Genomic DNA, 26901 nt, shown 5'->3' on the forward strand with positions numbered 1-26901 from the left:
AACAGATACAAACACCCAGCAGAGCAGAGTTAACTTTCTCGGGACTCAACGCCTGGGTCACACTTATCTGAGACAGAGGGACTCAGGAAGATGTAATCCAGTATTCTGGTTTAAAATGAAGGAATTTCAATCCCCCTTCCAGTCCAGTAACTTCTCAGTTGCACACTAGCAGTAAGTAGTCAAGATCAGAAGACGACAACGTGTATTTGCTCATTCCCCAAGTATCTCAGTGCGCCTGTGTCAGGCTGTCTATGTGCCACGCTCACGGGGAGGCCAGAGTAAGTATGTCAGGAAGTAATGTATTCTTTGAACAAAAAGAACACAAGCTAAGAGTACATTTCAGGTAGTCTGGTTGGGAAAGACCTCTGTGATATGATGACATTCGGGCAGAAGCCTGAAGAACAGGAAGGGACAGCTGTCTGGGAAAAGCACATTACAGACAGGGCTCAACAGCACGTGCAAAGGCCCTGAGGAATGACAATGCCAGCAAGGTAGTTTCTAAGAAGTTAATGTCACGGAGTGAAAAACGGGCCTTGATGTGGATTAGCAAAGCACATTGTGAATGATGGACAACTGTCCTGAGTCCATGACACTCACCGATAGTCGTAAATCCCTTTCCTGTCCATGTGCCTGTCATTTTTCAAAGCTCCAGGGTATTTTATTATTAGAAAATAGTGAGCAGTTGTTTGGAAGCAAAATGTTCTTTTTCCCTCTGTGTTACCTGACTTACTTCATCTGCCAGGTCAAACACTCAATCTGTCAAACAAGCCCATTGCTTATGGATTTGATACATAATGACCAGAGACTCACAAAAAATAATCAAATAAAGCAGCCTTAATGTCTTTTATTAAACTCAGCGTGTCAACAAAATTTAAAGTGTAAACTTGGGATCAAGACCAGCCAGTACAGGTAACTTTCAAGCTGTCTTTTGCAGGAAAAAACAGATGTAACAATGGAATAGAACTTAAAGTCCAAGGTACCCTACCATCCTACACACAACACACATACACACACACACACACAGAATTCCTTACATGATAAAAAGTCGCATTTAAAAGCAGTAAGAAAATTATGAATTGTTCAATAATGTTGATGGGACAACTGGCAAGACACTGGGGAAAAATATAAATGCATTCTTTTACCAAAATGGATTCTACCAGGGGACGGTGTAGCTCAGTGGTAGAGCACGTGCTTAGCATGCATGAGGTCCTGGGTTCAATCCCCAGGGTTTGTGTTAAAAAAAAAAAGTGAAAAGTAAATTAAAAAAAATTAATAAACCTATTTGTTCCCCCTAAACAGCTCTAAAAAACCCACAAAAAAACAAAAATTAAAAAAAAAAAATTCCAGTGGATCAAAAGGTGAAAATAAAATTGTGAAAGTCAAAGAAAACATTGCATTAAAAAAAAAATAACAACATTAGAGTGGGCAAAGCTAAAGCAAAATATATAACCCAAAAGCCTCAAAGGAAAAGATGAACAGCTATAAGTACATAAAAATTCCAAAACCATACACAATAAAAAGACAAAGCTGGTAAGGAAGCACAACATGACAGTACAGAGAAACTCCTCCGTGCGCACAAAGTTCCGCAAAACCAATGTCAGAAGAGACACTCCTCCGAAAGTGGAAGTAGCATGGATAGACACTTGGCAGGAAAAAAAAAATGCAAATGGGCTTTTAAACAAATGCACAAATGCACAGTCAAAACCAAATAAATTTCATTTAAAACTGTGAACTATCATTTTGTCCTATTAACAGATACCAAAAAGTTCTGAAAACAAAGTGTTGGTAAGGGTATAAGAAACAGGCTTTCCTATGTGATTGCTGGTCCAAGTGTCAACTGGGACAGTCTTTTGGGGGGACAGTTTGGCTACATCCCTAACAATCTAACATTCCCAGGCCCTTTGATGTAGCCATTATATAATTTAGGCAATTTACCCCACTACCTATGTCCTCACACGTGTAAAGATGAATAGCTAAGGCTACAGTATGATTTCTAACAGCAAAAAATGGGAAACAACCTAACCATTCACTGATGAGGAAAGAGTTATGTCCAGGACGGCACAATCATGTATTGTAATATCGTGCAGCCATTAAAAAGATTAAGCCAACTTGGGATGGGGAGGGTATAGCCGAGGGGTAGAGTGCGCATGCTTGGTATGCTCGAGGTTCTGGGCTCAATCCCCAGTACCTCCATTAAAATAAATACCAACCTCATTACGTCCCCCTCCAAAAAAAAGGGAGAAAGAAAAAGATTATGGCAACTTACATGGGCAGTAAGACTTCCAAGATATAATGGTAAATAATAAAAGCAAGACAAAGGTATTACAGATACAATATGCACATACCAACACACGCAAGGAAGTACACCAGCAAGAATAACCCCGCAAAACATCTGTCACTCCCAATGTGCCCAAAGGTCAGTGGCTTCATTAGCCCATGATCATATTGCCAGTGAGTAGGGAGGCGAGGCCTCAAACCCAGATCTGTCAGACTCCTACTAATCTCATGCTGCTCATCATGACGCTAGATGCCATTTAACAAAAGCTAAAAGGACCCAAGTAGCAAGAAAAAAAATGGCAAGAAGTTTCTTCCTACCATCTACTTCCCAAACAGCAAGGTGTAAAAATGAGCAGAGCGCTAATCAAGAAACGAATAGAATTTTTACCAGAAGGCATTTTCATCTTTAAGTCCTTGAAGGGAAAACGCTGATACAGTAGAAGAATGTTTAGCCCTGTCTCCACCTCCCAGGTATACTCTGAAAAGACAACCAGGATTTGTCAACATAAAAAAGAGTATTTTGTCACTAACATGAGTTTTAGGTACAAAGCCCATCAGGCTGGAATTCTCACCTACTGGCCATCCAAGAGACCTGGTGTTTTCCTTGCTAGCTTCAACTCAGTTCTACCTGGTTTAAAATATAAATAAATCTCCAGCTTGTTTGACAGCTTTATGTGTCAAAAAAAAACCTACTTATCTATCGCCAGATATATAAACATCCTTCCAACACACAGCCAGCTCGTTGGGAAGGACTGAAAATTCCCTTGGATGAGGTCTGAAATTTGCAGCCCTAGGTCCTGGCAAAAATTGCTTTCCAGCTCTTGGGTTAAGGTTTTCTATGCCAAACCAATCATGGTAGCTGCCTAGCCCTCCTGTGAGCCTTCTCTGTGTCGTTTCTCCTCAGACTGTCCACAGTTTGTTATTTTCAGTAACAACAAAACAGGATGAACAATATGCCTCTGCTTGTTGCCTACCCAATACTCATCTCCCTCTTCCCTTGTTAACAGAACCCTGATTTTGTTTCGTCAAAGAAATACCCAGTTAAATACTCAATCTCCCATCCTCCATTGCCGCTAAAGGTAGTCACATGACCCAGTCCCCACCAATGAGACTAACGTAAGTCACTGGTGGCGCTGTCTGAGGACCTCCTTAAAAGTGACTGGACGCTGGGTCCTTTCTTCCTTTGCTCTCACTCTCTCTTGGCTGGGATGCAGATACGACGACCGGAGGTGGCTCTGCCATTTTGTAATCCTGAGGTTGAGAGCCACACACTAAGGATGGTAGAACAGGATCACAGAAGGAGCCTATGTTCTTGAAGACATCCTTGAACAGCAGCACCAGCCCCACCTCATGACTTTCTATGTGGGAAAGATAAACCCTCATTTGGTTAAGCACTTTGGACAGGTTTCTGAAACAAACAGTTGAACGCCATCCCAAGGGCCAACCACCTGTCCTTTTGTGAAGTCTCTTTTGTGAATTTCAAAGCAAGTATTAGGAGAGAATCCACTTGTTCAAGCTGACGCAGGGAAGGAAATAATGACATAAGGACAGGTCCGCCCTCTTGTGGGTAAAACACGCAGATACATAACCCACCCTAATACAAAGCAGAGTTAAATAAGTGATGAATGGAAGAGCCAACAACTGCTGTGGAAACAGAGGGAAAAATGAAATCTGACTGGCCATGGGGGAAAGTTTAATAGCAGAATCTGTATCTCATCTGAGCCTTGAAAAATATACAGAATTTTTATAGCCAAAGAGCCTACAGGCTAGAGATACAGCATGAACAGGGGTTTGCAGCTGTGCTGGAGAATGGCAGGTGAAGGGCTCCTTATCTGCTCTGATCACATCAACACTAACAATGACAGCTGTCATTTACTGAGTACTTACCCTGCACAGCTCTTTTACGTGCATTTTCTCACTAAATCCTTATTACAAGCCACAAAGAGGTACTATTATTATGTTATTGTCTCCATCTTACAAAGAAATTGAAGCATCAAGAAGTTAAATCATTTCTCCAGGTCAACAGAGAGAATAAATGGCAGAGACAGGGTCTTGGCAAGAATCATTCTGGTTCCAGAGCCCAGCACTTAAGTCTCTTCGTCCAAGTGCTTGATAAAGTCCTTATGAAGGACGTTACTACAAGATGAGGGTGGCTACTGGCACATGGAACCAGGTGGAACCCAAACCCAATGGCTAAGATGACTATGAGTTTTTTAAGAGCGCTGTATTGTCAAGAGCCTGGATTAAAAGTAACTATTTACTATATTACTGTATATATACAGGGAACTATATTCAGTATCTTGCAGTAACTTATGGTGAAAAGGAATGTGAAAACAAATGTACGTATGTTCACGTATGACTGAAGCATTGTGCTGCACACCAGAAATTGACACAACAGTGTAAACTGACTGTACTTCAATAAATAAAAATTTTAAAGCAACTATTTAAGACTTAAAACCATACGTGGACCTCCAAACATCACTTGTCAAGAAAGGAGCTGAGTCAGCTCCCAAGTAAAGTATGTAATCCTTACCCCCACAACACGTGGGACCAAGGAGAACACTGCCAGCAGAAGAATATCCCAAAAGGCAGAGACAGGGTCTGGGAAGAACACTGTGCAATGAAAATGGTCCCAGGGAGCAGAATGGAAACCTCTTGAAGGAACGTCCTCCAATCACAACCGAGAAAGCCCCAAACATGTGAGCCTGAGGGCTTTCAAAATTGCCCCACACCAGTGACGACTGTGTATCTCCCATTCTTCCCCCATTCCAAATGGAAATGATCATTAAAATTATCCTGACCCTGCCTCTTTCATCACTGTGTATTGCAGACTTAGGTGAAAAAGAATTTTGTTTTTAAAAAAAAAAAAGTCCTGAAAGCATAATCAAGAATTATAAACTTCTGTTTGCAGCAATATTACACATTGATTCTTGAAGGCCCACCACCTCAGAACAACTAGATCCCACATATAGCACACTTTTAATTTCATTGCTGGACCCATAGGAAATGAAAGTCATTCACCAAGAGGAAGTAACTCACATATCTACCCCCACCACCGAACAGAACTTGAATGAAAGCCATGAGCAGTAAGCATATAGGGATGGTTATGGCTACAGTGAGGAGGAAGTGTTTTACAGTCAGTGTTTCCACTGTCAGACTTAAGTCAACAGCAAATTGGATGTGGAGGCTAAATCAGAATTTCACAAAATAAGCCAGTGATTCTGCAATGAACTGAAGTGGCCCCAATAGTGGTACCACGCCTTGTTTCACATATTAAGTAATTGTTATTACACATTCTCTCTGGAAGAAACCATCTTCAATTTAAAAATCAACTTTATATATTCTACAACCACAGATTATAAGACGTGCAAGGAAAGGAACCACCATGAGGGAGAGTCAGCAGAAAAAAGCAGTAACAGATTTGAACTCTTCTTTCCCCAAGGGCTAGATATACTAGAATCAGATCTATAATTTATCATGTTAGTTTATGAAGTGATTTTAAAAATAAGAGAGAATCAGAAGACCAACAAAAATAAACTGGTAGTTTTAAAAAAAATGAACTCTTAGAAATAAAAGTATTTTATTACTTACACACAAAATGTATTATATAAATGATTGTACATATTTACTATACGTTATTTCCCAGGGTAGGACAAATAGAGACTAAATATCCCTAATGAGAAAATTTGTGGGTTGGACGATAGATCTGGAGAAACCACTCAAAATGCAGCATAGAGAGGCAGGAACAAAAATTCCCAAAATGGAGATTAAGGATAAAATGGGGGGGGGGGGGGGGGAGAAGAGAGAGATTCAAAAATCCAAAATAAAATATGAGCAAGGTGATTTTAGCAGGTAATTAACCATGATTATGTGAAAGCAAAAACTGTTTAACAGAGAAATAGAGGGGAAAAAGATAATTTTATTATAACATTAAAAATTCAAATAAAAATCAACAATTATGATTAAACCAATCAGCAAAATATGAATAGAAATTCCTTAATCTGATAAAAGAAATATAATAAAACCTTCTGACAGATACTAAACTCAGTACTGAAAGGAGAGAGACACTTGCTTTAAAAGTCAGAGTAAAGTTCATCACTGCTTCTATTTTATATTAAAAGGGAATTCTAGTTAGAAAAGCAAGGCAAAAAACAAGTCCACCAATACCACTGATGAATATAGATGCAAAAATCCTCAATAAAATATTAGCAAAAGAATCCAACAATACATTAAAAAAAAGATTATACATCATGATCAAGTTGGGTTCATCCCAGGGACATAAGGGTGGTTCAACATACGAAAATCAATCACTGTGATACACCACATCCACAAAAGGACAAAAACCACATGATCACCTCAATAGAGAAAGAAAAAGCATTTGATAAAATTCAACATCCATTTATGATAAAAACTCTAAACAAAGCGGGTATAGAAGGAACATATCTCAACATAATAAAAGCTATTTATGACAAATCCACAGCCAGCAAAATACTGAAAAGTTGAAAGCCTTCCCACTAAAATCCAGGACAAGACAAAGAAGCCCACTCTCACCACTTCTATTCAATATAATATTGGAAGTCCTAGCCACAGCAATTACACAATAAAAAAAAAAAAGAGAGAGACATCCAAATTGGAAGAGAAGAGATAAAACTGTCACTATATGCAGATCACATAATACTATATATAGAAAACCCTAAAATCTCCACACAAAAACTACTAGAGCTGATAAAATAATTCGACAAGGTAGCAGGATACAAGATTAACATACAGAAATCAGTTGTATTGCTTTACATTAACAATGAAATATCAGAAAAGGAAAGTGAAGAAACAATCCCTTTTAAAATCACATCCAAAAAATTAATTACTTAGGAATAAATCTGACCGAGAAGTGAAAGACTTAAACGCGAACTACGAAACACTGACTAAGGAAATTAAGGAAGACTTACAGACGTGGAAAGATTTCCCAAGTTCTTGGACTGGAAAAATTACTATTGTTAAAATGGCCATACTCTCCAAAGCAAACTACAGATTTCATACAATCCCTATAAAATTACCCAGGACATTTTCCACAGAACTAGAACAAATAATCCTAAAATTTATATGGAATCACAAAAGACCCAGAATTGCCAAAGCAGTACTGAAGAAAAAGAATGAAGCTGGAGGAATAACCCTCCCAGACTTCAGACAATATTACAGAGCTACAATCAAAACAGCTTAGTTTTGGTACAATAACAGACATATGGATAAATGGAACAGAGAGCCCAGAAATAAACCCACAGACTTCTGGTCAATTAATCTTTGACAAAAGAGGTGAGAATATACAATGGAGTAAAGAGAATCTCTTCAGCAAATGGTGTTGAGATAACTGTAAATCAATGAAGGTAGAATATTCCCTCACACCATACACAAAAATAAATTCAAAATAGCTTAAAGACTTAAACATAGGACAAGACACTATAAACCTCTCAGAAGAAAACATAGGCAAATTATTCTGACATAAAACTCAGCAATGTTCTCCTAGGGCAATCTACCCAGGCAATAGAAATAAAAGCAAAAATTAACAAGTGGGACCTAATTAAACTTATAAACTTGCAGAGAAGGAAACCATAAGCAAAACAAAATGACAACCTACAGAATGAGAGAAAATATTTGTAAATAATGCAACAGACAAAGGTTTAATTTCCAGAATGTATAAACAGCTCATACAACTTAATAAAAAAAAATAAGCAACCCAATCCAAAAATGGACGGAAGCCCCAAACAAGCAATTCTCCAATGAAGATATACAAATGGCCAATAGGCTCATGAAAAACTGCTCAATATCACTAATTAAAAGGGAAATGCAAATCAAAACTACAATGAGGTATCACCTCACACTAGTCAGAATGGCCATCATTAAAAAGTCTACAAAGAATAAATGCTAGAGAGGGTGTGGAGAAAAGGGAACCCTCCTACAATCCTGGTTGGAATGTAGTTTGGTGCAGCCATTATGGAAAACAGTATGGAGAGTTCTCAAAAGACTAAAAATAGAACAATTTGGTATTTACCACTTTGGTAATTACCATATCATACCATTACCATTCATGGTATGATATGGTACCATATTATTACCATATGATCCAACAATCCCAATCTTGGGAATATATCCAGAGGAAACTTCAATTCAAAAAGATATATGCACTCCTATGTTCATAGCAGAAATATTTACAATAGCCAAGACATGGAAACAACAGAAATGTCCACTGACAGATAACAGAGAAAGAGGTTGTGGTATATTTATACAATGGAATACTACTCAGCCGTTTGCAGCAACATGGATGGACCTGGAGATCATCATTCTAAGTGAAATAAGGCAGAAAGCGGAAGAAAAATATGGTATATCACTTTAATGTGGGATCTAAAAAAAAAAAAAAAAAAGACGAACTTATTTACAAAACAGAAACAGACTCACAGACATAGAGAACAAACTTATGGTTCCCACGGGGGTTAGGAGGTGGGAAGGGATAAATTGGGAATTCGAGATTTGCAGATACTAACTACTATATATAAACAATAATAAACAAGTTTATTCTGTATAGCGAAAGGATCTATAGTCAGTATCAGGTAGTAACCTAAAAAGATTATGAAAATGAATCTATGTATGTGTATCACTAAACTATTATGCTGCACACCAGAAATTGATACAGCATTGCAAACTAACTCTACTGCAATTAAAAAAAATCAAGTCCTTCGCTTCTCGGCCTTTTGGCTAAGATCAAGTGTAAAAAGACAAGCCCATTCTGCCCACTGAAAGGATCAGGAGGCTGGGATTTCCCACTAGCAATGGGCATACCTGATATTTACATTTTGGTCCCTAATAGCATTCTGCACTGAAGGAAACCAGGGCTGATTCCATGGCTCCAAGATATGGGCCAGTTTGGGACAAGATGAGCCTGTAAAACTCTGGAATATGCCAGAAAGTAAGGAGATATTCAAAAAGTGATGAGAGCACATCACAAGGACACTGGAGCCAGCTTCGGGCACCAAAATAATTAGGGACAGTAATGAATTTATAAACCATTGAGAGAAAATACAGGAATGAGTTAATTCCTATAAAAAAAGCCGATAGGGAAATAGAGCAGAGTCATTATAGTAAAATGGTAAGGTCGGACTGGTGAATATGGAGCGTATGCAGCAGTTAGAAAATTAGCATTTTGCAACCATCCTAATAAAGATTGGATCAGGCAAGAAGTATCAATGTTAATTAAACCCATAGGGAAATTTTTATGACAAGCAGGATATTTGCATAGGCTTTATTATTAGTTATGAGGCAGAAATATATCTAAACTACCAGTACAGTAGAGAAATCAGATTAACACCTTAACTGAGTGATCAAAATTAACACCACCAAGGAGGCACAGAAGAACATCAAGGTGCCACAAGATGTGATACCCTCAAAAGGATACATCACTCACCCATGGAATGTTCTAACAGTGTGTAATTCAAATGCAATCACAGGAAATCATCCAGAAAATGCAAACTGACATTCTCGTAAAAATGTGTAGAGAGGGGTGGAGTGGGGCATGGAGAAGAGCCTAAATGCAATGTGGTATCCTGGATTGCAAAACTGGTGAATCTGAATAAAGCCTGCAATTTAGGTAATAGTAGTTCAAAAGTAGGATTGTTTCGGGGGTTGATTTTTGTGGTTTGACTTCGAGATCAAGAAACCAGGTTTGTTCTATCCCTCTGTTTTGCCGTCCTCAGTGTGGTGGCTTTTCCCCTCAGGCTGGCAGTCTTCGTAACCACAACATGGCTGCCAGCAGTCCAGGCATCACATCAAGATACAGTAATGACAGAGACAGAAATGGCAAATATCTTATGTTTCTTTCTCATAAGTTATAAACTCTTTCTAAGTCTCCAGACAAGTTTTCCCTCATGTCTTCATGACCGATATTGCATCAATCACTCAGTTCCCAAACCAAATACACACATTCCATGTTAATTTTGATTACTGAGAAGAAAACTTTAGTGTCATTCTTTAAAGATTTTTTCCTTTTTCTCTCAAAATTAAAAAATTAACTCTTCACCCAACGAAACTCAGATGTCCTACTTAAAACTCATCATGTTCAATCCTCTCTTTGAATAGATGCGGGCCCGGCTGACATACTGAGTATTTGCTGAGTTCCTGCTAAATGCCGGACATTGCGGTAAGCACATCGTCACGTTGAGTCCTCACTTAAAGTCTCAGTAATTCTCATTCTATGAATGATAAAAACTAAACGAGAGGAGACAAGCGGTGTGTATAGAGTCAGTCACCTGTTGAGTGAGTGGTAGACTGGAACCATATACTCTGATCATGGAACAAATAACCGACTCTTCAACTCAGACCTGTGTTCTCTCCCTTTACTGTTCAAGGGAGGAGGAGTTATCATTTGAGATACAGATTCACATGCCAAGAAGAGTTGGAAAACATTTCCCTAGAATAAGATGTTTTCTTCTCCATAAACTATGTAAGAAGAAGAGATGGTAAATTTCAGGCTTCTTAGGACCTGCTCTCCGTCCTAAGATGACTCCGTCATCGGACGTGTCAGAGCAGGGCGGTCACCACAGCCCCACAGGCCACATCAATTTCCAGATCCCTAGGCTACCCACAACTTCTATCCAACTTGGCTACAAATCAGAGGTTCCCAGCACCCCCTGCCTTGTTTTCCATTCTTTGGAACAGCTATAGAACTCGGGGAAACAATTTTACCACTTTAATAAAGGATATGATAACAGATACAGATGAAGAGCCAGGAGAAGAGGTGCATTGGGTGTGGTCCAGAAGGGTCCCAGGCACAGGCGCTTCTGTCCCCATGGAGTCGGGGTGCACCGCCACCCTCCAGGCACGAAGATGTGTTCACTACCCCAGAAGCAGCCCCAGATACATATCACTGGGTTTTTGTGGAAGCTTCCTCATGTAGGCGTGATCAGTTAGATTTCTAGCCCGTATTCCCTCTCTGGAGAACAGGGGGACAGGGCTGAAAGGTCCAAGCTTCTAATTATGGGTTTGATCTTTCTAGTGACCATCCCCCATCCAGGAGCCCACCGAGAGTCACCTCATTAAAACAAAAGCCCCACCAACCCACCCAGGAATTCAAAGTCCAAGACCAACGTATATGTTTCTTAGTATTTCAGTCTGACAGCCCCATGGTACTCAACTATGCAAATCAACTTTCATATATACTGGGACACCCTGGCTTCCCTAAATGGTGGATACATCAAGGATGTCAACAACCCAAGGTGACTTAGGGTCAGATGATTAAGGAAAGGGCAGCAGCCTGACAGGGAAAAACTTTAGGAAGAAACAGACGATGAACCTGGCCGGTGCGACAGAATCTGAACAGCCCAGTGCTGGGGAGAATCCTGGGCCGGTGGCGCGGGCGTGATGGATGGACCCCTCCAGGGCCACCTGCGATTGAAGCCAGACTGTCAAAAACACAGTACAGCAGGAGAGAGAAGCAAGAAGTTAGATGGGGCTGTCAACCTGCCAGGGGATATGCAGCAAAGAGTATCAGACTTGCGTGAAGAGGGGAAAAAGAGCGTGAGGTGGTGGATGAGCTTTTTAAACAGCCTCCAAGGACACCTGTGAGAAGATGTGGGGCGTCTGATGTCCTAACAATGATGTGTCATCACCTTCCAGGAAGTGGTGTTCTCTGCTGGTGCCAGGTCTGCAAGCCAGCCGAGGGCAGCCAGCTGAGGGTCCCCACCCAGTCCCCTGTGGAGACCCAAAGGCGGTGTGCTCTGGACAACAGGAGGCTTCTGGAGTTTTCTCTATAGGTGCTCAGCAACAGTGGACAAGCCGGAACTGTCAGCCAGTCCACCCCCATTCCAGCCTAGGAGGAAGGCACGCACTCTGGGCTGTCAGGAGGGCTTGGCTCTGCTCTGGAGTCATGACTGATAACTTCTGAGAACCATAGGGCAGCTGCTTCATTCATTCCAGCTCAAAACTGATCATGGGACAAGCCTGTTCATCCGCAGCAGATCTAGGAATCTGGAAACTCCAGGGAAAACCAGTGAGGTCGCTGTGCTCACACAATGTGCTCTACAAAGTCCTAGGCGTTCTGCGAAAATGTCTCAGGGACACTGCTAGTGGGCAGTGGGGAGAAATAGCAAGCAGGGCCTCGAACAGTGTCTTTACATGGGTGTCTTTACAGCTAACATTCACCAAGATCTTAAAATATGCCAAGCGCTGTGCTGGGCGTTTCACATGTGTTCTCCCTTAGTTCTCCTGGCAACCCAAATGAGGTGACGCTATTGACATTCCTATTATACAGATGAGGAAATTGAAGCACAGAGAGGTTAAGTAACTTGCCCAGGGTCACACAGCAAGTAGTTGGCTGTAGTGAGATTTAAATCCAGGTCTTTGCCACTGAGTTGTGCTGGGATCCTCTGTAAGCTTCCCTGTTTTCTCCCTGCGCACAGGAAAGAGTTTATCTAAGGTGCCTCACAGGCAGGAACCTTAAGACCGACAGGCTGAGACTTATCAAAATCTGATGGCAGCTCCTGAGTCGTGAGAGTCATGGCTGCTCTGCAGTTTGCTCTGCCACCTGTTAAAATGAGGAGAATATTAAATACTGACCTCTCGTGGCTCAGCCAGGATTTGTGAGTCTTGAGGACTTAACGTCTGAAAATCACCTCCTACAGTTACAGGGGAAACTTCACAGTAATCTTCCCGCAGACATCACCCTGTTCTCTGTCTCACACTGTCGCTAATAAAGGAGCAGGGGCCAATCTGAGGGCTTTATCTAGGCCACCACCACGCAGGTCAGTGCCAAAAAAAAAGCAAAAGGGAGAAATAAGGAGAAATGGGGCTGTTGGTGGAGATGATGGTGAAAATGCTGAATAAACGTGGGAGTCAGACCAATGAATGTTGCTTTTCATGCTAAAGAGGGAAACGGTGTGACTTCTGAAGAATTGCTGTGTTTTTATGAGACCATGAATGTCCTGTTTTTCCTACCTTGCCAGCAAGAAGACTCAGTTAAATTTTACGGTCCATTTCAGTCCATTTTCTCACCTTAGGTTTTTGGCAACCAGTTTCTCCATGACAATAAAATTGAAAACTATCTGAAATGAGGTAACTGGGCCTTGTTATGATCAGACTTCATACTCTTATGGAAAAGCAGGTAGAAGATACTTAATAAATTATGTTTAGAATGAAGAGAAGACCCATTGGCCCAAGAAACACGTGCTAATAAAAGACATGGTCCTTTCTTATCCAGGATTTGCTCAGAAATCATTTCCACGCAAGGACACAAGGTCCAAGAAAAAAATTGCTTTTTTATTTTTATATTCGATTTATAAATGTCCAAGTTTTAAAAATTAACTTCATATTTTTATAAGACAGAAAGAATAGGAAACAAACGTGGAAGTATTAGCATCTGGGTGGTAGGCACACAGCTCTTTTTCTGTGCATATCCTAATTTCGAAAATAAACCCAAATTGCTGAGAGAGGAGACCAGCTGGCATGGGAACTAGCAGCCCTGGACAGCCTGACTTTTGTGATAAAAACTGCTCTTATTTTGAATCTGAAGTTGGGTGAGATTAAGATAAGGAGCAAAACTCTTAATCTCCAGTCTTCTGATCATTCAATCATTCAGAGACATTCATAGAACTCCACTGGATACCTAGTACTTTTCCAGGTCTTAAGGACATAACGGTGAACAGAACAGATATGGTCCCTACCTTCCCTGAGCTTCCAATCCAATGGAAGCAATGGACAAGAAATAAACTGAGGAGTGAACAATTACACATGTGATAAGTGCTCTGAAAAAAATAAAAGGGAATAGCACTGAGATAGACCAGGGGCCCTTGCCCAGTTTAGACAGAGTGATCACAGAGGGCTTCTAAAAGGAGGTTCTGTTTAGCTGAACTGAAGCCAAAGGAAGAAGGGAAGAATAATCAATGGTGAGGTCACTGGATACGTACTTGCCCTGAAGCCAGACAGGGCTGTGTGAGTCTGAGGGCAGAGCATGGCCAGACTGGCTGGTACACATCGCTAAGGAAGGAAAGGACCTGAGATGAGGTTCAAGAAACAGTCAGGGTCCAGACCAGGCATGGCTTTGGACGCATGGGAAGGAGTTGGCCTTTTAGCCAAAACAAATGTGGCAGCCACTACACATCTTAGTTGCAAGGGACTACCATGCTCTCAATGTTGAAAAAGAGCGCTCTGGCTGCTGCGTGAAGACTTGGCTTCAACGTTGCTAATACTGCAAGCAGAGAGATGAGTAAGAACCAGGATCAGCTAATGGCAAGCCAAACCCACTGCACCACCTGATTGGGTAAATAAAGTTTTATTGCAACACTGCATGAGCGTTGTGTTTACTGTCATCTATGGCTGCTGTCCCACTGTAACAGCAGAGTTCAGTGGTTCAAACAAATACTGGATGGCCCACGAATCCAAAAAATATTCACTATCTGGCCCTTTACAGGAATAACGTACCAGCCCCAGCACTGGAAGCCTGCAGCAGTAGCCACAATACTGAATGGCGGTAGCTAATCAGCATTCAACCAACGAGAATTCCTGAACATCTACTGTGTGCTTAGAAGAAAGACAGGAGCCAGGATATAAATGCCATATAAGGCCAAGTGGTAACTCTCAGTTGCATCAGATCCATCCCCTCACTGACCCTTACAAAAGCTCTTGAAATGCCTCAACCATTCCCTTCTCAACATTCAAGCTTGGTTCAAGTCCTTACCCCCGCCATACTGTTTCCCCTCATTTCCTCACACCGTATGCTGCATTTTTAAACTCCAGCCATGAGTATCCCCTATGTTCAATACTTTGGCTTTGACTTACCTATGAATATCTATGGTTTTGGCTGACCAGTACATTTTTTCCCCATGGTTATGAAAACGCAAAATATCCCCACCTTGTCCCCTACCCTCTGAGGTACCAAGCAAGCCTCTCACCCAATGGGAGAGCCCTAGGTCCAAGGCTACCACAGTTGGTTCAGGGATAGAACGTGGCACTAACAGAACCTTTTCCTCAAGGGCTTCTGCTGAAATGAGTAAGAATTATTGCCTCCAGACTTGGCTGCAATGGTACTAAGAAGGCTCTAAGTCTAGGACAGCCAACCTCCTGACAAATGTGGCTCACGGAGACACACACAGCCCACCTTCAGTGAGGGGAGAGGCCCAGGAGAAAGCAGCACGTGGAGAACTGGGAGTCCTGAAGGTGCCCCCTGAACCCTGCATCTCACAAGGCTTCCCATCCTAATCACACAGCCAATAAATCCTGGCTATTTAAGCTGACTGAGTTTCTGCCATTTACAAGAATTCAGACTAAAGTAATAAGCTTCATCCACTGAGCAATGATCTCCACCAAAAGAGGACCGAGTCAGGGCCATTTGGTGTCTCCACAACCCTCAGCCTGGTCCCAGGGAAATTCAGCTCGCTGGTGCGCGAGGGGCGGGCGGGTTGGTGGGCACCTAGGCCCTTGACGCTCCAATCTTGGCTGTTAGGGCTTCATCTGCAATCAGATCTTGCTAAGAAGGAACCCAGGGAAGGTTAGTCAGCACCTAGATACTCTCCTTCCGCTACCTGTGGGGCCGCCTTGGCGCATTCGCTTGTTTTGTGATTTCAGGCAAGTCCTTCATACCCTAACGTTCGCCACCTTAACATGAGGATGCTGACCTTTCTGAACAACCTTCCCTGTTCTCTGATTCCTGAACTTAGGTCTGTCCAATTCCTCCAGGAAAAAATGAGCATTTTTATTTAACCCGTTGCTTTGGGACCAAGGTGACTGTTTTCACAGAGCATTATTTGATCTTGTCCTGAAAAATTTAATCTCTGAGCCACATGCAGAGGCAGGAGTGTGCTATTTACAATGGACTCCTCGTTCGCCCCGACGTGGGCAGCCTCCACGCAGCCGGCAGGGGCGGGCTGAGGGGAGTGAGAGTACTTTGCTTTTACCGTGGCTACGTGTGTCTCATGAAATAGCTCAAATGCTTCTTGAAAAACATAACAACAAAGTATGAAAGGGAGATTTACAAATGTCTTAGAGGCCAGCATAACTGATGAGGGATTTTAAAGCTGGCTGGAAAATGTTATTTTCTCATTTCTTATATAATCACCTTATTTTTAAAAAATCAGATCAGATCAAGAAGTTCTCTGACAATGATTTCTCGTTTCCGACCCTTAGTCCGATTTCTCACGAGCTCTGTTATTCATGGACTATTCCGGCTACGATCCAGGTCAGGATCATCACTGTGTTTCCCAGCTGGGGCACTATTAGCATTCTAAATGAGATTTTTCTTTGTGCATCCACATTCCCTGCATTGCAAGACACTTACCATCCTAACCAAATGCCAGCAGTGCAGTCCCCCATTATCACTGATGGTCAAAAAACAAAACAAACAAACAAATTCTGTGCATTTCTAATAACCAGAGTGGGGCCAGTACTACCTCTCTTAAACTCTCATTTTACAAACAGATTGAGACCCAGGATGTGACATGATTTCCCAAGATCACACAAGCAAGACAGAGCTAAGAAATGGATCCGAAGCCACATATTTTGACCATCCAACCCTAGCCTTCTTCATGCTACCTTAACCCATCTCTGATAGCTGTGGGTTTCAATTCTACAGTGGATGCAGCTATACAACTTAGAACCAAGTTATTAATATTAAAACCAGTACCAACCATTACATCCCAATTATACTTTTGATTGCACTTCTTACAATGTAGTTCAACAAGGTTTTTCGTATTCAGGAAGGTCTTCATTACCATAAGTAGCTCATCATACTTGCATTGGTTAGTGGACAAGGAATAGCCTATCAGAACCCAAAAGCAGCATTCTAATTCTTGCTCATTGGCTCTCAAGGGAGCAGAGGGATGAGCTGGTGGGAGTGTACCCAGAAGGCAGAGATCAAAGATGTTCAGCAACTCCGGAAGCTAGGGTCCGTGGAATCCTAGCATTTCTGACATTGGGAGCAGTATTCAGTCAATGTTCATGTTTTCCCGTGAGTGGCTCCTATTAGGTGACCTACACTACTCAGACAGGGCCAGGTCTAAATACCCAGCAGTAATAATTTACTACGTTGCAATCTGCTCTTCCCTTGCCTCTTACAGCTCCCCAGTCACATCCCGTTACTAGGCTTGACAGGGGCAAATAAACAGAAAGGGAAAGAAATGCACTCCATTAATTAAAGTTAGTAGCATTTGCATTCCGCTGTCCTGCCTAGGGTCCCTGGCAACCAGGATGGAAAACTCTGCCTGCATCTCATGTGTCTCCGACTCCTCCTTACCCTCGTGCATACCTGATCCATCAATATTGCATGAAGGTGAGAAAGGACAGAGCCTTCAGGACTCTGTGTTCTGGTATTTTCGGAGCAAGTCATGAGCCTCTTTTAGTGCATCTGCTCTCTTTGAGCCGTGCTTCAGACAAGCACACATGATCAATGATGGAGTGTCGCCCAGTCACTTTCTCAGAGGTTTGGTGGAACAACAGGTCTCCAGTGCATTTTAACAGCAATACTCTCTCTTAATCCAGAGTCTTTTTTTTTTCTTGTACAAGAATTTTGAAGACAAAAAAACAGATTTATTCAAAAGTTTACCGAAATGTCAAGAGAACAAAGCTAAGGCCCCAAAGTTCAAATACTTTTTAGCCAAAAGCACTTAGAGCAGTATGTAAAATTGCATGGGGGTGCCAATTTATAGTTAATAACCATCAGGACAAAATGAAAAAAACACATATATGCACACTCTAAAGAAACATGTAATGGCAGGATTTTCTTTTTCATACTTTATAGTGCTATTAGGAACTCATTAGGGGGTCAGTATCATTTAATTTCTCTAAAATATCCCATTGTGGTTTTGCTGCCCAGGGATAAATTTTTTTAATGTTCCTTCATATTACATAGGTCACTTAAAATTCAAATCCCCCCCCCCCCCACCAAAAGAGGGTCAGTTTTGAGCTATGAAAAGTCCCTGTTCTATTTTTGACAATAATCTTCCTGGGGAACCAGAGAAACTAGTCCGCGTCCTGTAAAAATGCTGGCGACTGAGCGCAAGGATGTCCTCTCAACGTGCCCTCCTTTTGTAAAGCTGAGAGCTACTCAAAGTGTTTATCCAAATCCATTCTTCAACAAATATCTGTCGCAAACAAGGAAGAGGCATACAAAAATTTGCTGTCAGCAAGGAAAGGACAAAAACCACTGTTCATGACAGAGAAAGAGAGAAAAAAAGAGAAACCCTAAAAAAAAAAAAAATGTGATTATCTGGCATGCCTTAAAGCTAGTCATAACTATTTTAAACTACTTTGCATATAAATATCAGTTATCCCCATGAGAAAACGTAAAACCCCAAGAGAAGTGCCTAGAAGTGACTGAGTTATAAATCTGGTGTCACAGTTGGGAACGTTACACAGGAGAGAAACTGTGGGGAAAGGTGACTCCCTTTCCCCACACCCTCTAACTCGCCTCCAGTTCTTTCTCGTGAAGCACACTGGCCAAGTAAAAACTTTCCGGTTGTGGAAAAAACAACTTGGAAAGCAAATCAAAATAACTGCATCAGACAAAAATCAATACGACAGATCTTCAGCTCAATTACTTCCCCTCTGAGGATGGAGAGCCGCGCGTGGCGAGGGATTTGGAAATAAGCTCCTGGTATCTCTTTGGTTTGCTTCAGCACGGGGTCACCGCTCAGTCCACGCCACTGTTTCATTCTCCTCTTCCCAAGGCCCGGCCTCCATCCTCAAGAGGCAAAATGACCGGGGAGAAGGCTGTTGTCTGGCTGCAAACTGCGGATGGTAAAGGAGTGGAAGACCGTATTTTGAAAGGCTTGCCAGAGTGTGCAGAGAAGTGTTTTCAAAGCTTAAGTGAATAAACTTCAATCAGTTCAGCTCCAAAATCCTTTGACTAATAATAAAGATCTCAAGTCCTCCGACCCCAAATAATGAAAATCTCAAGCAAGAGAAAATCCTTTTTGTATTCCCTTTAAGACCCCGGCAAAGCATTAGGACACCAAGCTTTTCCATATATGTAAATATAAAATATACATACATAAGATATAAATATATGCAAGTAGGTTCACTGTTTAAGGAAAATCAAGGGCAGAGAAGAAGACATTTTGGAAGAACAGTCATCAGAAACATTGTGGGCAAAAAAGGCGAGAAACTGACAAATACTCTCTCCTTAACCAACATTTACTCAAGGTCCTCTAAGACGCTGTCAACTAGGCCTCATCCTTGGACCTTGTTCTAAAGAGCAAGAGCCTAGCTATTTCACTGGGAATCCTCTGTCCTCTGAGGATAACTCAGATCTGATCAAATTGTTCATCCTCTTCCAGCCCCCAGCTGATAACTGATAACTCTGGCCTGCCTTCAGCAAGAAGCCTGTGAAATTGGCTGAGCCAGAGACCTCCCTTCACCCCTGATGTTTCCGATTAGTAATTTCCCATCCACTGGCCCCTACCTGGCCCCTTGACTCTAAATACCAACTTGTCCAGCTCTGGTTTGCTTTGACAAAACTGCAAAAATGCAACAAATATGAAAAAGTGTCCCTGAAAGGGCGTTTCTTGGATGGATGGCATGTATATGAGCACCTGTTTGTTTTTTGTGGGTTTGCTTTTTTTTTTTTTTGCATTAATTGACCTTTAAAGTCTGAAAGAGGCATGAATGTAGGCCTGTCTTTTTGTTTTAAAGTGTTAGCTCGACGATTCTCTCTCTCCTTTCTCTCTTCCACACAAGGCTACAGGAATTCAGGATTTCCAAGGCCCCTGTTGACCATGCCTTAAAGGTGGATCTTCTTGGTTCAGAGAGGGAGGTACACTGCAAGAAAATATGACCATCCCACACAACTGATATAAAAAGGAACTTTCAAGGTGGTCAGGCCACTGTTACCCTAATCACTTCAAAGTTTTCTCCACGTAGAGTCTTCTCCGGTGATTAGTGAGGTTTAGAATGTTGTTGTAATAACATTTTCTCTTAGTCATCTTAGCAAATGCTCCGAGAGTAGAAATGAACATTTGGAAAGATCGTTAACCACAAAATCCAGAAGACAGATTTGTGATCTGAGGGTGGGTCAAGGGGAAGAAGAAAATTTTAATGATACAGGAAATGCAATTAACCGAGAAAATGCCCATCCTCCTGCATTCCGATTTATTAAAGATGTGGGGCTTGTTTTGGAAATTATCTATCTCGTAGGATGAAGAGCAGTGAGAGAAACTAGAAAGGCAGTGATGAGGACCTGGATTCTGGCCTCTATCCTGACCATGTGGGTAGAGTAACAGACACTGGTGGGAAATGGTAAAAGGTGCACGGGAAGGGGAGGGTGGGGGAGGGTGGACGTACAGCCCACAGAACCCATGAGATGTCCAGCTAAGACATGGCGATGGTATCCCTGGGCAACGTGAGCCATCGAAGGTTTTGAAGAAAGTGAGGGCCTTCACTGGAGTTGTGGTTTAAACAGTTCCCTGGAAGCACTGGCCTTTGATGAATCAGTTGCGGTGGGGCGGGGAACACCATAGGCAGAGAAACCAGTTAGGAGGCTCAGGTGATACACAGAGGATAAGGAGGGCCTGAAGCGGCCCAGGCAGTAGGGATGGGAGATGATGAATACAGGAAGCCCTGGAAGCAGAAGCAAGAGGAGAAGATGCTGTTTGGAACACGCTGGCTTCCAAGAACGGCATTTGGAACAGAGCTGTTTGCAGCAGCAGGACACGAGGGTGAACTTGTATCAGAAACACAGAACCCGAGAATCAGCTAAAAGTCACTGAATTCCCACTAGGCTCCAGACCCCTTTAACTCTATATGAGGTATAGAAACAGAGCACATTCATCTGCAAAACTAAACATTATGTAACCTCCTGCAAAAAAACAAAACAAACAAACAAACAAACAAAAAAAACCCACACAAAGCACGTAGCACACATGGCGCTTTGGAGCAGCCCTGCTCAGTGGTCCAATCCTGGAAACGGCTTTACGTGTTCCCAGCCTCCCTCCCTCGCCAAACTCTCCCCTTGTACTTGGGTTGCTTGGCTACAGTGCCAGCCAGTTGCTAGGGGAATCCGATCCCCTCCGGCCTCTCCCGAGGAGAAGGCGCTGCCTGCTCACGAATGCTGCCAGCGAAGCAAGGGCGGCGGCCCCCAACCCCACGAGAGCGCTTATTCAGCGGCTCCCCGTCAGCCCATCCCCCAGAACTTCAAAGCTGGTGGTTCATTCCTCTGCCTCCACAAGAGCCTTCTTGGTTCCCCTCCGTCTTCACAGCCCCCAGTTTGGGAGAAACATCTCCTCTCAGTAGAAGGTTCTAGAAGACTCGAGGAGACCCCAAAGTTGGAGCCTGATCAGCTTCCCCCAAGACTCTTCATCTAGCTTCGGGGAACCATGAGCTCCCACTCCGCTTCTTAAAACTGCACGTTAAAGATACTGGGAAACTTCCTAAACGCCTACCAATTTGCGATGCGTTATTAACTTAGGGCTTCTCGGCCTTTCCCGCTCCCTCCTCTCGGGAGACGGCCCGCGCTCAGCCTCTGGAGTGTGTATCTACTATTGCTTCCACCTGTGCGCCCATCCCCCACACCTCGTGCCTTTCTCTCGCCTTCGGAAACGGCCAACACTCCATGCAGTGTATCTCTCTCTCCAGATAAACCCACCATTCCTCAAAATAAATCAATAAAAATGATGGCTTCTCAGCCGAGCACCATTCAACACTGATCTGTGCACGCTGGTATTGGACGCACCACAATCCTCTCAGGTCAGCAAAGAAGAAAAATGCGCAACAGAGTCCACTCTTTCAGCCAGGAGAGGGGCCCCGGACGCTTGGGTGTAGATCAGATAGCTCTGGCTGAACGCTGTTTCTACATCCTATGCGGTCAGTCTCTGCAGTGCCCGCTGGTTTGCCCCAGTTGTGCACAATCAGGGGAAACCAAACTCGCAACGAAATTATTCCAGTCACTACTTGACTTCTCTTCTATGGAAATTGGTAAAAAAAAAAAAAAAAAAAAAGTTTTCTGCTAATGGCTTGTTACCGGGAGACCATTTTTCCAATTACCCACAAAGAGCACATGATTAACCCTGTGATTTTATTCCAGTGAGACCGTTCAAAATCGCACTTCCTGCCATCCACAGAGGTTAAGTGGTGAATTATAAATGGCGGGATGATAATGAAACTCTCAGAACAAATGTCTGTAAGCTTCAACTAGGTTTTCTTGGTAGGGTGGAAGGTGGGCAGAGAGGGGGAAGGGCGGGTATTAATAGTGTGCCGGTCCGACACACTCAACTGGCTTGTACAGAGCAGCGAGGACGCCCCCAAAGCCTCTATCCGAGATTTTGCCCTGATTCCACGCAACCAACATCGCTAAGCCACAGCGTCCGAGAGACTGTAGAGTTAAACCGCAGGAGGAGCCAAAAGCAACGGTGCCTTACCTGGAGCTGCTTCAGAACTTGCACCAACATGGCAGCTCCCCGCAGGAAGGGAAGCCAACTGAAAGGAAGGCCCCGCCTCGTTCTCCCGATAACGAGTTCCCGCGGGATCCCCGCCGCCCTGACCCAGGTGCGTCTGCCAGGTGCAGGTGATAAAGAGGCAGATGTGGGGCAGCTGGTCCTCGCCGCGACTCAAGGCCGAGCCTGGGCTCTGGTTGCAGCCCCCCCACCCCCAACCCCACACACACACACACACACACACCAGTAAGCCACACAGAAGCAGTAGTAGCCCCTGCGGGCCGGTCAGAAATGCAGAACCACCCGGCCCCACCCCAACCCACAGAATCTCCATTTTAACAAGATCCTCAGGCAATTCATATGCACATGCAAATTTAAGGAGCACGAAGATTGAGTAGCACTAATGAGAAATGCTTGCTGCAGCGAATACAGAGGAGGAGAGTCCCTCCCTTGGCAGCCCAGTCTTACAAAATGTTCGAAACTTAACTTTCTTACATCTTGGCCTGACACTGATGCTTTGGGAAGAAATTCCCGTAGAGAGGCGCAGCGCCCCCAGGTCACCCAGCACCCCCGGGAGGAAGGCTCTGGTCCAGGTGCAGTCACTAGCTTGCTCTTAGGTCTCATCAGGCAGATTCTCTGCCCTTTCCGGATCTCACCCCACGGGTAACATCGAGACTTTAGAAATAGGCCGTCCTCTAAGTGCCCACCTCGGCACTGACAGCCTACAGTTCCATCAGCGAGACAGAGAACATCCACTAAAAGGTCCCAGATCACAGATAGGAATGCCCGCCCACTTCTCCCCTTCACGGACCCCTGGATTCCACAAGGCCGTCTTGCCAGAGCTTGTTTTGGTCTTTGTGACTTTTGTGCTTTTGCTCAGCAGCCCATCACTCTGCCAGAAGACCCTGCATTTACTGGGGGCCAGCTGGGCTGCGTTCCCTGAACGCTGCTTCAGGGAGTCCACATAGGAAGTCTAAAGACACAGATGTCTGGAAGTCTAAACTTTCCTGCAGATAGCAGCTCTCTCCCAGAAAGAAGGAACACACACGCACCCCCCCCCCCAAAGAGTCTGCGAAGATGAACATTTAGCTTTTCTGGTATGTCATGTAGTAATAAGCATCTTGGTTTTCCACAAGCCACGGTGGCCTTAAGCACAGCTGATTAGTCTTAACACAGAATCCCAGGGTAAAATGTCTCCTTCGATTTGCCTTAAAGTTCAGGGACCCCCCAATTATATTTAACGTATCCCTTTTATAATACCCTGACATATTCTCTTTCAGGCTCTGACTATCACCACTATTAGGAAAACCACTGGCTGTCAGCTCAGTTCGCCTGCTGTCTAAAATGTTCGCTGAAGTTACAGGGCACAGCCCTGCTTTCTGGTCATTTCTAGCTACTGGGACAGGTGCTTCCTCGTCCAGCCCCTCAGCACTCTTCTTCAGGGCAGCCTTCTGGCTTTTGTTCACTAAGTAAGCATCTCCAGTTCCTCCTAAGGCAGTGTTTGCAATCTCTGCAGTAGGTACCCAGCCCTGTTAAAAGAGCAGCATCTGGGCTTGAAACCAGTATTCTGGACACGGGAGAGAAGCACAGGACTCAATCACGGCCCTTTGGCTGGTTCTCTCCTTTGAGAAGGGGGTGAAAGGAGACCATCACATGGCAGGATGTTTACTGGGACGTAGCTGGTGTTTTTTAATTCCTATTTGTCTCACCAGGACACCCAGCCCATATGGTGGGATCTCTGGGCTCCCAGACTTCTGGGGAAAGTTTGCGTTGCCAAGTTAAGAGCAGAAGTTGTCCTCAGACCATACTTCCTGTCTGTCTTTCAGGATCCTGTGCTTGTTGGCAAACTTGGAGGGTGGTAAGAAGAGCAGAGAGAGGGCAGTGCCAATGTAACAGGAAGGTGGAGGCAAGAGGAAAACAGAGGAGCTGCCCTAAGGATGGGCAGGAGATGGAGGTAATCCACAGAGTAGCGGAGACCTTTAAGAGACGTGGCCTGTTCTTAGAGAGGGGGCAGCTGCCTGGGGGGTGCTTGGGGTGGGGCTGGACCCTAGTCATGGAGATTTCACCTGTATAAACAAATATTCCTGGGAACACGCTTTGCACAAAAGCAACTGAGATGTTTGGTTTGTCTTCAAGAGACCCCACTCCCCCAGCTCGGGCTTGCTAATGGACACTTCAGTGGAGGCTGTGATGGACTGAAAATAAAGGAATCTTACCCCCACTCTCTGGCAACCACTCATGCCTCCAGAACTTGGATGTGACCCCTAGGGAGGGGAGGGGCGCCTCCATGAATGACTGAAATCTACTCTTCCTGCAGCCTCCCAGGTTAAAGGTTTAGAGTCTGATTTAGAGAAAATGAAATACTTTGATTTTTTTTAAATTTGCATATTGTTTAAATTTTATTTCCATTGTTTAAAATTGTAACTGTATCAAGTATTGCAAAGAGACTCAAAAGAACAATTTCTTGCCTCAGCAAAAGTGCTATCTAATCTACAGATAATGCTTTGATTTCTCTTGATAAAAGGAATTAGAACAAATATAAAGCAGTGTGACTACTTCTCATGTCATCTTTATCTGTGTCTTACTTTCTCCCTCCGATAAATGGGGATAATAATGCCATGACTTCAAAAAGATCCCTGGAGAATTCGAGATTCCCGTGCAGATGGCCGTATTACATTTTTAATAACACAGGGTTATACAGAGTCTGCTTAGGATGTGGGTTAAAAGCTTGAGTTCCAGGGTCAGAACACCTGGGTTTACAGCCTGGCTCTGTCTGTGCGTGTGGTTCTGGATAAGCTAGTTACCCTTCCAACGCTTCACTTTCTTCAACTATAAAATGAAGATAATAATAGTAGCTAGTTTGTTGGGGGTTGTGAGAATTAAATATGACCCATGGAATGTTCCTAGCAAAGTGTTCAGTGCACACTAAGTGTTAATTAACTATTCCACGTGGAGGAAATTGACATGAAAACATTTTACAAAATTAAACACATCATGCAAGTGTTAAGTCATCATTATTATGTAATTCATATGTCAGTTGATTTGAAAATTTCCCGTTTTTTTAAAAAAAGAAATTAAACATCTGGACCTAAAACGTATATAATTATAACAACAAAAGGAGAGAGAACATTTATATCCACAGATGGGGACTATTACTCATTTGGGCCTAAAAAGGACCCAACACGGTGCTGTAGCTCAGATCCAGTTTCCGTAAATACTCATGGGATGGTCAAACGATGGAGCGTTAAAGTACGGTACTCAAAACTTCTTGTGTGCACATATGTCTGAATACAAACATCTCTAAAATTAAACAGCTTTCCTTCATCTGCCAGGCAGATGATACAAAGGTCTAATCAGTAATTCATCTTGGCTAAGTAATGCATTACTCAGCCAAGGCTATGACGACAATCCTGTCAGGAAGCCTTGTTTGGGCTAAACAAGACAGCTTAATTTAGTGCAAAGTGAATAATCCAACTCTCTATAAATCATTCATTTCAGGATTAAACATTATGGATTTCTCCATTAAATATGCATCCGAGGCCAGGACATGTATTAACTTCTATATTGCTTGGCCCTGAGGGATAGCCAACCCAGTCTTTGAAACTACCAGTCCACGGGGCAGAACAAAAGCAAGGTAAAGGAGAGTTTCGGAGAAGCCAAGAATGTAGAAGCTGGAAGTCCTCCACGCTGACCTTTCACATAATCGGGCATCCCCTCCGCACCTCCTCTGAAGGCTGGTCACACCCTCCTCCCTGTGAACACTACTGTGAATGGGGAGTTTACCGTCCATTTTAATTAAAGCTCTTCCCATTTCAAATGGCAGGAAACCCAACTCAAACTAGCTCAAGCAAAAAAAATGGGAATTTATTTCTTCATAACGTGGAGTGTGATTAGCCCAAGTTCATACTTTAAGCCTTGATACCATCAAGGCGCAACCAAAGTCACCAGGGTTTGTTTCTTACTGGCTTGTTTATTCTGAGCTCCACTTCCCCTCAGGTAGACTCCTCTTGTGGTGGCAGAATGGCCGCTGCTACCTTGCGCTCTCTCCTTCAGGGCCAGGTAAAGCTCAGCATCCTGGCTGACTCACAGGTAACTCTTAGCACTGTTTCTCTGTCGGCTTGTGCCCGTCCCGGACCCACCCGTTACTGTGAGGGCCGGGGTATGGGAATGCAGTGTTCTGACTGCCCAGGCTCCGTTTCCGTGCCAAGGCTGCATGGGGGATGAGCCA

This window comes from Camelus dromedarius, chromosome 3 (assembly GCF_036321535.1).
Source record: "Camelus dromedarius isolate mCamDro1 chromosome 3, mCamDro1.pat, whole genome shotgun sequence".
NCBI classification, from domain to species: domain Eukaryota; kingdom Metazoa; phylum Chordata; class Mammalia; order Artiodactyla; family Camelidae; genus Camelus; species Camelus dromedarius.